Source organism: Lolium perenne, chromosome 1, assembly GCF_019359855.2.
Source record: "Lolium perenne isolate Kyuss_39 chromosome 1, Kyuss_2.0, whole genome shotgun sequence".
NCBI lineage: Eukaryota > Viridiplantae > Streptophyta > Magnoliopsida > Poales > Poaceae > Lolium > Lolium perenne.
Genome location: NC_067244.2, coordinates 102,591,607 through 102,605,902, shown reverse-complemented (window position 1 = coordinate 102,605,902; position 14,296 = coordinate 102,591,607). Strand labels below are relative to the sequence as shown.

Sequence of the window (14,296 nt, the reverse complement as noted above, 5' to 3'; positions counted from 1 at the left end):
ATCATCGTAGGGTCTTTCTTGATCTTCGTTTCAGAGTTTTTTCGGGTTTTAGATCCGTTTTCTTGGTCAATTTCGCGTTTTCCGTCGAAATCTTGAAAGCAATCTAGCTGCAAAAAAAAAATATCCGGTCGCCCGACCATAGAGACCTTTGTGGTCTAGCGCCACAGTAGATTCCCAAAAAAAAAATTCCTTGTGACTGATGAACACCATGACGATCTACATATTTCATGTGATGATTTGTCTAATGAGTTGATTGAGGATAGAGTTGTCACTTTGAAACAATCTCATGATCAAACAATGGAGATGCTTACTAGTTTTGTTAATCCAATTGAATATGGTAAATGCCATGTTGATATTAATATACCATATGTGGAATTCACAGATGATTTGGCCACACCGCCTATATTAGAGGATCATAATACTGATTTGCAAGTACCATGTGCTCAAACCACTGAAATTATCATTGATATGACTAGCAATCTTTTGGTTGACTCTAGTTATGATAGACCTACAGATTTGTGTGTACCATGTGCTGTTTTTCGTTCCTATATTGATATGAGTGTACCAACGGAGACTTTTGTTTCCAAGGATGACCATGTGTTAGGAAATTGTGGAACTGAAATACCAACTATGTTGAGTACACCTACTGTACAAGTTAGTTTTTCCATATCTATGAGTGTACAAACTGAAATTTTTGCTCCTGATAATGCACCTTGTGACTTGAATATTGACTCTAGTATGGATCATATAAAACTGGTTATGAACAATGAAGTGTTGGCTAAGATTTCTCATGCTAATTCTTTATTTTCTGTTGTGATGGATCCACCTATATCCTTGTCACATGCTACAAACAAGATTGCTGAATTAAAATGTTTAAACAGTGTTTATGCCCCTGATTTTACTTTTAATTTGGTTGGGTGGTATGACATAGCGGATATTTTTATGGTGCATAGGATTTGCATCTTGTGTGATGATTCTTCTAATTCCAATAAAACTGAATTTGTGTATATGCTTTCTCATTTTGATATGACCTCCAATGTTGTTATTCATTCTATGCCAAATAACTTGCTGCAAAATTGTTTAATTCAACATGACGTGGCTAGTAAATTTGCGACCTTACATTTTGGTTTACCAACTTTGGGATGGTTTAATGATGAGCATTATAATTTGAAAGGAGTTAATATGTGCTTCACTTATATCTGCAAACTGAGTTGTGATAAATGTTTAATGGGAACTAATGAGCTTCTATGCTACTACAATACTGGTATATGTACAAAATTAAATGGGAAACATGACAGAGCCGTTAAAACGGATGACATATACATATACCATGCATATACCTTCTCTCTTTTGTTAGCATGTTTACAGAATAAACATCGCCGAGGACGGCTTTTCTTTCAAGAAAGGGAGGATGATGATGACATGATTACCTCCGATTTGAAGGCATATCTTGGTGAAAAAGATGAGACTACGTTGAGGACGACTTCAATTCAAGTAGGGGAGGATGATGAGGACATCACTATGATAGATACAACCAATACTCCTACAACCACATCTCAGGTACCTTCGTTACTAGGAATCTTTCCTGATATATATGAGAATATGATGCTGCCTAAATCAAATGTATTTATATTATTTAGGAATGGATCTAGCATGGACGCCAAGCATTGGATTAGGAACGTGCATGGAGATGGCAGCAGACCTACAAGGATTCAGTATGGCGTTGCAAGCGAGGATTTCAGAACATTGAAGCCACCATAGTGAAGCAACGATGCTTGGATGAATTATACAAGTTACTCCATCATAAAATTCGTCCAAAGAGTTAGTTTTGGTGCTGCGTCACCTTATTTAATGGGCCAGGCCCATGTATTTTCGGATTAGGTGTTTTAGGGTATTTTAAGAGGCCATATAAGTGGAGGAAGGCCCATTTAGGGGTGTTTTTGGCCAACCCTAGCTGGTTGGACGAAAAATCCCTTGACTTCCCCCATATATATCCCTCTGTAGCCGTCATTAGAACTTGGATTTTGATTAGATTAAAAGTTAGCCAATTGCTGCAACTTCGTGTACTTCTTTTGAGGCCAACGCCCAGAACAAGACCGACTATTCGGAATCCCACCATTATCAATCAAGCTTTCATCTCTATCCGCAATATTCTGATTGCAATATTAGTTCTTACTTGTTCTCGATTTCAGGTAGGAATTAAGACCCTCGCTGGTCAGGCTAATCGTGCTCCCGCAAGATCAGTAACTCCCGGAGATTGTCCTAGCGATTGCATTGGCGCACGAGCTTTGCACGTGTAGTCGGATCGTCAAGCACGAACTCCACCAACAAATCGAATTATCCCCATCTCATCGAAAGATCGGTAACCATTGCCCTATCAGTTGTTAAAAGTGGGGGAGGTCCAAAAATTCAAATATCAAAGTGACGATCACTATAAACACGGAAAAGTTGTGGAACTCACACACGGGATAAGTGGGGTTAGTGCAACCAAAAGTGAACGGAAAAGTGTATGTAAGGGTGCTCGGTGTCACACTAACACAAGGAGAGGCAAAGCTTTGGTTGCAATGGAGAGACAATAAGATTCACACACGGCCTCTCTTCTCTTCTCTCTTTTTCTTAAAAGTTTGTGACTCTTTTGTATACGGTGGCACTTGCACTCTTTTGTATCAATGGTGGCACTTGTACTCTTTTGTTTGTATGGTGCGACTTGCACTCTTTTTGTGTTTTTGCGGCTTTTTCTCGCACTATGTTAGCGTTAGCCTTGCTTTTGCTATCTTGCCACACAAGTGTTTGCTTAGAAGCTTTACTCCACTGTCACATCCCGGAATTTTCAAAATTTTGGAATGTAAAATAAAAATAAATTTGATGATTGATTGTTTGAAATTGAATGAAATTCACTAAGAATTAAAACTTTTTGGAGTTACTTAAAAGTATTTTTCCAAAATGTTGGTTTCCAAATACTATTGTTTCAGGTATTTTCAAAATCAAACATATTTTTATTTTCAAGGTTTTCAAATCCTTAATGGATTTCTATTTAAGAAAATAAAACTATAGAAAACTATACTTGCAAAATATTGCCCAAATAGCCATATAGGCCAAGTGTATATGATTATTATTTTATTTTCACAAATGGATTTTAAAAAGGTTTCTTGATTGTCCTAAAACACTATTTTGATTTTTACAATTTTTTAGAAACTGGTTTGCTACACTTTTGTTGAAACCATCTCATATAGCCATAGTGGCATAATTGTAATAAAAATAATATAAAATAATAATTTATAGAATTTAAGTATTTATGTTATCCTATAATTAGAAAAATAATTTTACAAACTTGTAGAAATTTGATTCACTCAAATCGGATTTACGAAACTCATTTTATAAAGAAAATAAGTAATAGAGAAAAAGAAAAGGAAAAAAAAAAAGAGAAAACCGAACTGGGCCGGCCAGCCAGGCCTAGTCAGCCGACCGGCCCAGCGGGAGGGAAGCCAGGACCGAGTCGGTCGTGTTTGCCTACGTGCTGGCAAGGATTTTCCTTTTGGCAAAAACATATCTCCACCTAAACTTACTTTTCTTGAGCTACACAATTCCGATTTCAGATCCGTTTGTTTCTACGTGTTCCTAACTTCGAGGCCCACCTTTACCTATATAAAGCCACCACCACGTCGCAGTTTTGTTTCCCTTTCCTCCTCTCGAAATCCTAGATCAACGAATCTTAACTCGTTGTTTTGACCACCCAAACTACCTCAAATCGCTTCGGGCTCTACACGAAAGTTGTAGATCTCGTCGAGATCTTTCAACCCGACCAATCTCATCTCTTTTCGTCCACCATACACGGATAATTTTGCATCGCAAGGCGTCAGGCCTAAAAAAGGGAATTCTCAATTAGTTCGTGCTCGTTCCACGAAATCCAAATTCCTTTGGTGGGTATGTAGATCTGATCATCCTCTACAACTTTCATGTTGGAAGTTTTTCGATTTAAAGTAACAATTTGTCGTTCATCTACAGATCTATTTCGAGTCAACCGGAGCCAAATCGAGTTTCAGAATTATCTCGAATCGTCAGGACTTCAACACGGAAGTTGTTGCTCTCGTCAAGATCTTTCAATTGCCGCAAGTCTCATCTTGTTTCGTTCACCGAGCAAGGAGAAAAACGTATTACAAGATTCAGATCTTATAAGGTATAACCCAGATCTTGTCAAACTCATTATTCCGTTGTGAAAAGTAAATTGTGCGTTAGATTGATCTATTAATTCTATACAACTTTGATGTAGAAAAAATTTCATCTGAGTAAATTTTTCTGTCAACCTTTATGACATCATCATAACATCAGCATAGTCAACTCAGTCTGGTCAAAGTCAAACTACAGTCAGCAGTACAGTCAGCGGTACAGTCAGCAGTCAGCGGTACAGTCAGCAGTACAGTCAGCGTCTCAGTCAAACTCGGTCAAACTCGTTTTAAATTTAAATTTTAAATGTCACATTATGTGTCCAACTTAGAAATTCATTATAAAATCATCCAGAGGTCCAAAATTTGTAAATTTTATATCGTTGGAAAGCTTATAACCTGTAGAATCCAAATATGCAAGAATACTTTATATGTTATGTAATAGTTTTCGAATCATAATTCAAATGATTTAATTAATCCTTTTCACTATAAAAATTATATCAAATAATCTACTAGTCCAAAATTAACAATTTTGTAGTCTATGGAATCCTTAGAACATGCAGAACATCATGAAAATAGAAAACATCGGAGTTGTTATGTGCACAAACTTGATACATTCAAATTCATTCAAATCACTATTTCGATCATAGCTTAAGTCCTAAAAATAATTTAGGAGTAAACTCAATTGCACAAGTCTTGTTATGCAGTACACTATCCAATAGAACCACTGTCCAAAATATTTGAATCACTTTGCAAATATTTAAATTCAAATATGAGAAATTGAGTATATATCCATTATCGATTTCTATAAGCCTTTCTCAACATGTGGCTTTTGTGAAGATGAAACTTATGTTCACATCCACACACCAATGCCACTCGACACCTTACCTTGAACCAATATCGTGTCTATCCAAATTGTGTTTCGTTCACTCCTTTGACTAGTTTAAAACTATTCAACTTACAACTGAGTAATTTGAGTAATTTCATGTATCATTTGTTTATACCCAAGCCTATGTGTAACTCATACTATCTTAGTAAGTGTTGTCACACTTTACTAAACAATATTTTGAGTTGCGCCATTCTGAGACTAATGTGATTTTATCACATGGAACATTTCAATTACCCAATCCTGAGTAGCAAACAAACATTGACCATAGGTTTCTATCAATCATTTTATTCTAAGTACTTGACTTAGATAATCATTTTATTTCTAAGTATTTAATCCATCCGTTCAATATCTCCAACTCATATTGATGAGGTATAAGACCCCGTGTGTGGCCCGATCTTGCGGTTGACCCGAAATCCAAAGAGGGGAGAGAGGGAGAGCGCGAAGAACACGATGAACACGAAGAACACGAGGAACTCACGCACACACACCAACCCGATACAATCGATACTTACCCCGTGGCTCGATGGACCACGCCAATAGAATCAACCCGGAAGAGACACGCGGTAGAATTCCGAGCGGAGAGATTGGTGAGGGAGATGAATCTAGGAGTGGGAGAGAGAGTGGGTAGCACTAGAATCTCACACACCAAATCCAATCATCCAACAAGGGTAGCCTTGATACAAAGGGGATGAAACCCTAGGGAGACAAAGCTCAACTTCATGTCTAAGCCTAAATCTTGTCTAAAGAGCTAAGGGGGTGACCTAGGTGCTTATATAGGCATACAAGGCAGCTTGGGTCCAACAGGTAAGTGGTGGACCGACTCGGGCCGTCCCGGTCGAGTCGAACCCGTGCACTCCGGTTTGGGATCCGGTCAGACCGGGCCTATGACCGGGTGGTCCGGTCCTGGGTCCGGTCGACCGGGCGCCAACCGGGAACTTGCGAAGTTTCCGGTCGCCTTCCGGTACGAGGCAGGGAATCCGGTTGGGCGCCCGGTTGACCGGGCCTGGGACCGGATGACCCGGTTGTGGGTCCGGTCTGACCGGGTCCTGGACCGGCCAGGCTGGGCCTCTTCCTCCCGCCTCTTCTTCCTCTTCCTTCTTCTCTTCTCTCTTCCTTGCACCATGGGAGTTCCTTCTCTTTTGGTCCTTGTCAATGTCGGCACCTATAGACACAATGATGATAGGCATGAGGTAGCATGCCATTCAAGTTGGTGTTGAGGTTGACCATAGAGAGGAAAGAGTTCACCTTGACATATATAGTGGGGGTTTGTGTTGTTGGTCCACTTGGGGGACTCCTTGGCCATGGTGTGGCGTCGACGATAGGCGGGGCTACATCATCTCCCCCCCCCCTTGGGGAAGAGTCTCCCTCGACTCTTGTTCCTCCTCACCGACGGTGTAGTCCATGACGGTTGTCCCATGTTGTGGTAGAGGGATAAAGTCGCGGCTGAAGAAGAACTTGGGGAAAAACAACTTGCAAATGGAAAGCTTGGGCATGCCAATTTGGTGATCGGCGAACAAGAGGCTCTCAATCAAATACGAAGCATCAAGTCGTTTCTCCAAGAGGCATTTGGCAAAAATGGGAACCAAAAGAGTGTCGATGTATCCAAAATTTGGTAGGGCAAAAATTTGTGCATGTAAATGTTTCCATTGTAAAGTGTCAAAAATGTGATGTGTAGCATTGTCCCACACAAATGGAACAATCAAAAGGCAAGTATTGGCGGCAAAATTTTGGGCAAAATTGTTATGTGCAATGGCAAAGAGATGGAAACTTCTAGCTTGGGAAAGTATGGTTTGCGTGAGCCAAGTATGGGTATCCTCAAGTGTCAAAGAATCCATTTCAATTGCCAAAGGTGAAATGAGAAATCCAAAGAAGAGCAACTTTATGAATGACATGTGGCACAAGATGCATAAGGTGTCTCTCACATGTATGACATGGTCCTTGAGATTCTCGGAGTGTATGATGATAACATCAAGACATACAACAACCATTGTGCCAACAAGATGTGTCAAGATATGTTGCATAAGAGGCAAAAGAGGTGACGAGGCATTGGTCCAAACCGGAAGCTCGACAAGACAAGCCGGAAACACACGAGGGCGAAGGCGTTTGGGAACATACCCTTTGGCGTGAATCCCATGGGTTGGATCATGTATCTCGTCCGTGTTGGGGTAGCTCTCAATTGCGCGTTTCGTGAGCTCATGCTCCGTAGCGGTGGAAGTTGTCATTCGGGTACCTATACACACAAAAGAGAAAACAAAAAGCGTGTGTGCATGGTAGAGGAACACATCATCCATCATGATGTTCCATGTCTTATGCACATCACCAGTAGTGTCAATCAAGATAGAATGAAATGCATGGCGATGGTGCATATGGCAAGAAGGTGCATTCATGGCATGTGGTAACTCATGATCATCAAAAAGTGAGAAGGCTATGGGGGCCATCTCGTGGACAATGAAATAAGCATTCTTGCATACCAAGCATAAGAAAGAGCAATTGTTCACAATCTTGGATGCAAGGATCATGGAATAGTGCAAACATTTTGGGCAAAGCATGTTCAACATGTTATCATTGTTGTCGACAACCCTATGTAAAGAGCAAGTGTTCATCAAGGGTGTCACAACACAAGCATTATCATAATTATTATCATGGCAAGCAAGCGGGGAAAACGTGAAACTCTCGTAGCATGGCATGTTCATGGTATCACAAGCAAGCAATTTCACATGATCAACAATGTTATCAAGCAAAGCATCACATGGGAAAGTGAAAGTAGCATGTGACGTAGCAAATGTATCATCAAGATCATGCATGCACTCATAAGTCATCATGTCCACTAGTGGGATCATGGCATCATCAACACCTATGTTGTTACCTTTGTAGGCCGACTCATTTGAGGTAGGTGTTGTGGAAGTAGGAGGATCCATGTGGTTGACATGTCCATCTTGGAGCAAGCATGGTGAGATATCATCATCTTCATGCACCATGTACATCGTCTCCATGAGCGGGAACTCGTCCTCCGTGGAACCTAGTGCAACATAAGAAGACACAAACGAGGGAGGGGTTAATGTGTTAGCAAAATCGATGTCCTCCATGGACCTATCATCTACCTCTCTCAACTCACTTTGTGTATCACTCATGTCCTCCAAACGGAAGCACTCAAACTCACATATGGGGTGGAAGTCACTCAACTCACTATCACTCTCACTCAAGTGGGCTAAGTGGCTCTCATGCTCACATGGGATTGGTACCAACTCATCAATGAAGCATAGGGGAGTAGGCTCGACTTTCTCATCTCCATGCGCCTCCTTGGTTGAAGGGAAATTCCCATGCTCAACCATCGCAACTCCATGCGCCTCCATAGGTGAAGGGAGAATCCCATGGTCACCATGCTCAACTCCATCGCCTCCCAAGTCATCCTCAAGCGGTGGCGCCATGGTGTTGTTGAGAGCTAGGCTCGGCTCAACTTGGTGATCTTCATCTTGAAGTGTTGGCGTCAAAGGCTTCTTGGTGGCTTGGGCTTGTAACTCGTCGAAGTGGAGCGTCTTGGTGCTTGGCTTTGTGCATTGCCATGCCACGTGACCCTTGGCCTTGCACACCTCACATAGGAGATTGGGACATTCCCGTGGAGGGTGGCCTTGTTGCTTGCACTTGTAGCATCGGAGTCCATAGGCACGTGACGAGGTAGAGGCCATTGTGGTGGTGGCACAAGAGGTGGAAGTCGCCTTATGAGGAAGGTATGCTCGATGTGCACTTGCCATCCTTGGAGTGGTAGGCACCTTATCATGGTGTTTGTCTCCTTCATGTCGAGGCTCTCGTCTTCGTGCATCATCACCATGGCTTGAGTGGTGTCGTCGAAGACTCGTGGAAGATGTTGGTCAATGGCGATCATGAAGTGGCTTGTGGCGGCGAAGCTCATGTGGTGATGTATGTCGATGACGGTCCTTGCCATGCCTAGATGATGGCTCATGCGACTTGGCATGTTGCTTGCGGCGCCTTGTGGAGCTTGGAGAAGAGTGTCGATGACGCTCATGATGGGGACGCTATTGATGCTCCATATGGTGTACTTGAAGTCGATGATCTTGTGCATAAGCACTCTCATGGTGGCGCCTTGTGGAGCGCGGAGAAGTGTGTCGATGGCGATCATGTTGGGGACGCTCTTGATGCTCCATATGATGGTGCCATCTTGAAGGTCCTCTATCTTCATATGTAGCTCCATTGGCGACGTAGGTGTACTTGGGTGCATCGTCTTTGCTCATCGTGGAGCGTAGGTGAGGCTCCGCCATGGTGTCGATGTCGTACTCGTGGCGTTGCTCCACCATGTCGTGCATGAGTGGCGAGCCATTGTCGATGTAGAGCTCGTCGATGTCGTCCTCAAGGTGGTGCTCCACCATGTCTTCCATGCTTGAGGAGCCATTGTCGATGTAGAGCTCCTCGATGTCGGTCATGTCGGTGATGCTCGTGGAGCCATAGTCGGTGTCGAGCTCCACATGTTCCTCCACATCCGCGGTGCTTGAAGAGGTATCCTCCTCGAAGTGCTCCGTGTACTCCTCCGTATCTTCTCCATCGCTATACATGTTAGCACGACAATATCTATATGGTGTATGTTAGTGGAAGAACACTACCCCGCAACCTTACCGTGGTATGACAAGATTGGGGTGATCCAACAAAACCGAGAGTTAGAACAATTGTATCGGGTACTCACACAAAAGCACACGCAAAAGCTAGCAAATATGGTGTTAGGTGAGTATGGTGGTAAGCCAAAAGACGAAATCCAAGATCAAGTATGTTGTCAAGAGTGGGTGAAATCCAAAAAAAAATTCAAATGTCAAAGCGATGATCACTATAAACACGGAAAGATATGGAACGCACACACGAGATGAACGGGGTTAGTGCGACCAAGGAATGAGCGGAAAAGTGTAAGAAGCCCTTAAGCAAGGGGGCTCGGTGTCACACTAACACAAGAAGAGATCAAAGCTTTGGTTGCAACGGAGAGACAACAAGATTTACACGCGGCCTCTCTTCTCTTATCTCTCTTTTGCTTAAAAGCTTTTTCTCTTTTGTATATGGTGGCACTTGCACTCTTTTGTATCTATGGTGGCACTTTGTACACTTTTGTATGTATGATGGCACTTGCACTCTTTTTGTGTTTTTCTTTCTTTTTCACGCTCTATGTTAGCGTTAGCTCGCTTTTGCTATCTTGCCGCACGAGTTTTGCTTAGAAGCTTGACTCCACACTACACACACACCTCACAATCGGGGCCACGTGCAATGTCTCGCAACACTCAATAAGCAATGCTCGATAGGATAGATCGCAAAAGAAGAGGGGTTACAATGTGGGGATGCAAGTTATACCTAAGATGTTAGGCGGTGATGAACACACAACGTGCGATGAACGTGGTGGTGTCAAGAGTACGGTTGCAAGTCCGGGGTGCCGAGGATGTCGTCGCTTGCTTCGTAGCTGCGGATTAGTTGTACAAACAAGGCACTCAAACCGGAACAAGCAAACACAAGTTAGCGGAAGAAATGGGTCAAAGTAGCTTGGCGGCGGTGGCGGTGGTAAGCCGATGGTGGGTGGTGTCGATGCCCTTGCGGTTGCGGCGGAGGTTATGGGGCCGTGGTGATGTTTCCCGGTGGTTTGGGGAGGGTGGCGGTGCTTGCCGGCGGCGGAGAGGGTGGCGGTGGTTGGCGGAGGTGGTGGTGGAGGTGGCGCCCGGTTGGCGCCCGGTTGACCAGGCCCTGGACAGGCCTGCCCGGTCTACAGCCCGGTTGACCGGGTTCTGGCCCGGTCGGCGCCCGGTTGACCGGCCCTGGCGCCAGGCTGTCCGGTCACTGGCCCGGTTGGCGCCCGGTCGACCGGATTTCGCGGGGCACAGTTTTTCTCTCTCCTGTTCTTGAGCGAAATCAAGCCAAATCGACCAAAACGAAGGGAAAAGATGGAATTGGGGGCTAAAAGTTGGGGAGATATTAGATCAAGCACTCCAACACCAAATCCATGGACCAAAACCACTCAAAACGCAACCAAATAGCAGATCGGTCAAGAGGCAAATTAGGGCTATTTTTGGGGATTTTTGGGGAAAATTTTTAGAGACGAAATTGGATGGGTGGGGGGTCAAATCCGCGGAAACCAATGGCTGCTGATACCATATGATGAGGTCTAAGACCCCGTGTGTGGCCCGATCTTGCGGTTGACCCGAAATCCAAAGAGGGGAGAGAGGGAGAGCGCGAAGAACACGATGAACAAGAAGAACACGAGGAACTCTCGCACACACACCAACCCGATACAATCGATACTTTCCCCGTGGCTCGATGGACCACGCCAATAGAATCAACCCGGAAGAGACACGCGGTAGAATTCCGAGCGGAGAGATTGGTGAGGGAGATGAATCTAGGAGTGGGAGAGAGAGTGGGTAGCACTAGAATCTCACACACCAAATCCAATCATCCAACAAGGGTAGCCTTGATACAAAGGGGATGAAACCCTAGGGAGACAAAGCTCAACTTCATGTCTAAGCCTAAATCTTGTCTAAAGAGCTAAGGGGGTGACCTAGGTGCTTATATAGGCATACAAGGCAGCTTGGGTCCAACAGGTAAGTGGTGGACCGACTCGGGCCGTCCCGGTCGAGTCGAACCCGTGCACTCCGGTTTGGGATCCGGTCAGACCGGGCCTATGACCGGGTGGTCCGGTCCTGGGTCCGGTCGACCGGGCGCCAACCGGGAACTTGCGAAGTTTCCGGTCGCCTTCCGGTATGAGGCAAGGAATCCGGTTGGGCGCCCGGTTGACCGGGCCTGGGACCGGATGACCCGATTGTGGGTCCGGTCTGACCGGGTCCTGGACCGGCCAGGCTGTGCCTCTTCCTCCCGCCTCTTCTTCCTCTTCCTTCTTCTCTTCTCTCTTCCTTGCACCATGGGAGTTCCTTCTCTCTTGGTCCTTGTCAATGTCGGCACCTATAGACACAATGATGATAGGTATGAGGTAGCATGCCATTCAAGTTGGTGTTGAGGTTGACCATAGAGAGGAAAGAGTTCACCTTGACATATATGGTGGGGGTTTGTGTTGTTGGTCCACTTGGGGGACTCCTTGGCCATGGTGTGGCGTCGACGATAGGCGGGGCTACATCACATATCTTGCAAGCCATACCTCATGCCATATCTTCTTTAACCGATGACTAAAACACATTGATTAACTACATGTTGTTTGCTTGGTTTGATTTTATTGTTGTTGAATGGTGTGTTTATGTTGTGCTATATTTTATATTATAGTTTGTACGGAGAGGCACGTATTTTGATTAAGAGAAGTGAACGCGCTTCAACTACCAAAAGGCAAGTGACATTCAAATCCTAATTATTTTTATATATGCATTAGTGTTTTTCAAACTAGTATGCATGGTAGGATTTTGATTTCGAAAGTTATGCTATGCTTATCAATCCCAGTAGTGTGTAGCTACCATGAACCCTTGCTAGGATTTTAGTTTGCCTAGCAATAACAAAGTGCCACTGCTGTTTTGATCAATTTGGATTGTGAGTATTGAGAATTAAAATTAACAACCTTAATGAATCACCTGGGTGGATTGGTTGATTGGTGGGCGGCTGCTCAGGCTCACGCGCCCTAGGGACTAAAGTGATGAATTCCTCACGCGCCCTAGGGACTAAAGTGATGAATCCCTGAGAGTGCGCAAATGTTGAGTGACTACTCAGGGCCACATTGTGGTTGTCATCGCCTGAGGGTGCACTTGTGGATGGCCACTCAGGATTAAAGAGATTAATATGTCGTCCATGTTTTAGTTAGCTTCCAGTGCAGCCTTATGGTATTATGGGCTCTGCCGGGATTAAGTAAGTTGTGAGGTCCAACTTGTTGCTAGACATGATGATGTGGTGACGGCCAAACGGGAATGGGTATAGCTGGTTATGGTTGAAACCTTCTTCTGAAAGATCTTGTCTCATTCTTCTCTTGGGAAGGGTGGGTCGTAAGGTGAAAGTGGACAACCTCTCGAGAGTTAAACCTAAGATCTTAGCCGTGTCCCGGGTTACGGACAATTTGAGCTTCTAGGCAGGGAATGTACGGAAGAATCTCATCACCCTTTCTGAATAAGTTAAAATTTGAGTAGCAACTGTCGAATAGTACCTGGGAGATGTAACCATGGTACTGTTTATGAAAACATTACAAGTTTACAAAAGTTTTGTTTTAAATAAAATGTAGGATAAAATTGGCTTTATGCAAATTTGCCTAAACTCCACTAGCCAAATATCATGTAGATAGTCATGCCCAAAACTGCCACCATATAAGTGTCATTTGTCAGTACATCATTGTACTGACCTCCATTCGTGGGGCTGCATATTCAAACGTGCAGGATTTTCTGAGGAGAAGTACGTGGTAGGATCTCGAGTCTACATTCCAACATGACTGCATGTGGCACATGAAGAAGATGAAGGCTCATTGATGATTTACTTTCCGCTGTGTATGTTCTGAAGGTTATTGAGCTAGTCCATGTGACTATGCAATTTGTACGGTTTTATTGTACCCTCTGGATCAACGATGTAGTAATTTGATACTATTGCAATGATTACTATATTTTGTAATGTGTGTGCTATCAGTGATCCCGGGAATAGCACTATACACAGGTATCTTGCCTTTATTAAAAGGTAGGGTGCTACAGAATGGTATCAGAGCATAGTGTTGCCTGTAGGATCGAGACCCTAGGTTTGGATTAGAAATAGGAAGACCCTAGGATGAAAAATTTGTCTAATCCTATTTCAAAAAAAAAGATGTTTGCTTTGTGAAACTTCTAGTATTCTCACCTACTCCATCTTTAAAAAAAATTCCTCTTGTCTTAGATGGCCTACCTTATGAAACCATCAAGCAAGTAGAGATGATGACCGTGTGCCTGAAGTGTGGAACTGATGCTTCATGTGAAATTCTTCAACTCCGCAAGAAGTGTTTCATGGGAGACCAACGAAGAACTTGAAGAAAGACTTCGATGCAAACTGCACAACACACGAAGATACACTGAAGAAATAGAATAGAAACTTGAAACATCCAAAACAGAAATAGACTAGACCACCATTAGTTCTCTTTTAGCGAACCAACGATAAGGTAACATGATATTGATCATACCAAATTGAGGTATGACCATACTAGTTTATTTGTGTTCGAAACATGCTGCTTGATGCTTGTTAGACGTTGTTTGTAAGGTGTTTTGCCTTGATATGATGTGTTTGGGTAGGAATCTTCTTTAGAATCTTTCTATCTATT

At 43.6% G+C, this 14,296-nt stretch overlaps 1 long non-coding RNA gene across 2 annotated transcripts; it reads left to right on the top strand.

The window, feature by feature from the left end:
• The first annotated feature begins 3,664 nt into the window (after positions 1 to 3,664).
• On the top strand, positions 3,665 to 12,989 carry LOC127298208 (uncharacterized). 2 transcript variants are annotated; one of them, XR_007849669.2, is made up of 3 exons: positions 3,665 to 3,920; positions 4,006 to 4,177; positions 12,307 to 12,989. It is a non-coding gene; the product is annotated as an uncharacterized lncRNA (long non-coding RNA). The 2 variants fall into 2 exon arrangements; XR_007849667.2 differs by having other exon boundaries at positions 3,665 to 3,924; positions 12,307 to 12,988.
• The last annotated feature ends 1,307 nt before the right edge of the window (positions 12,990 to 14,296 follow it).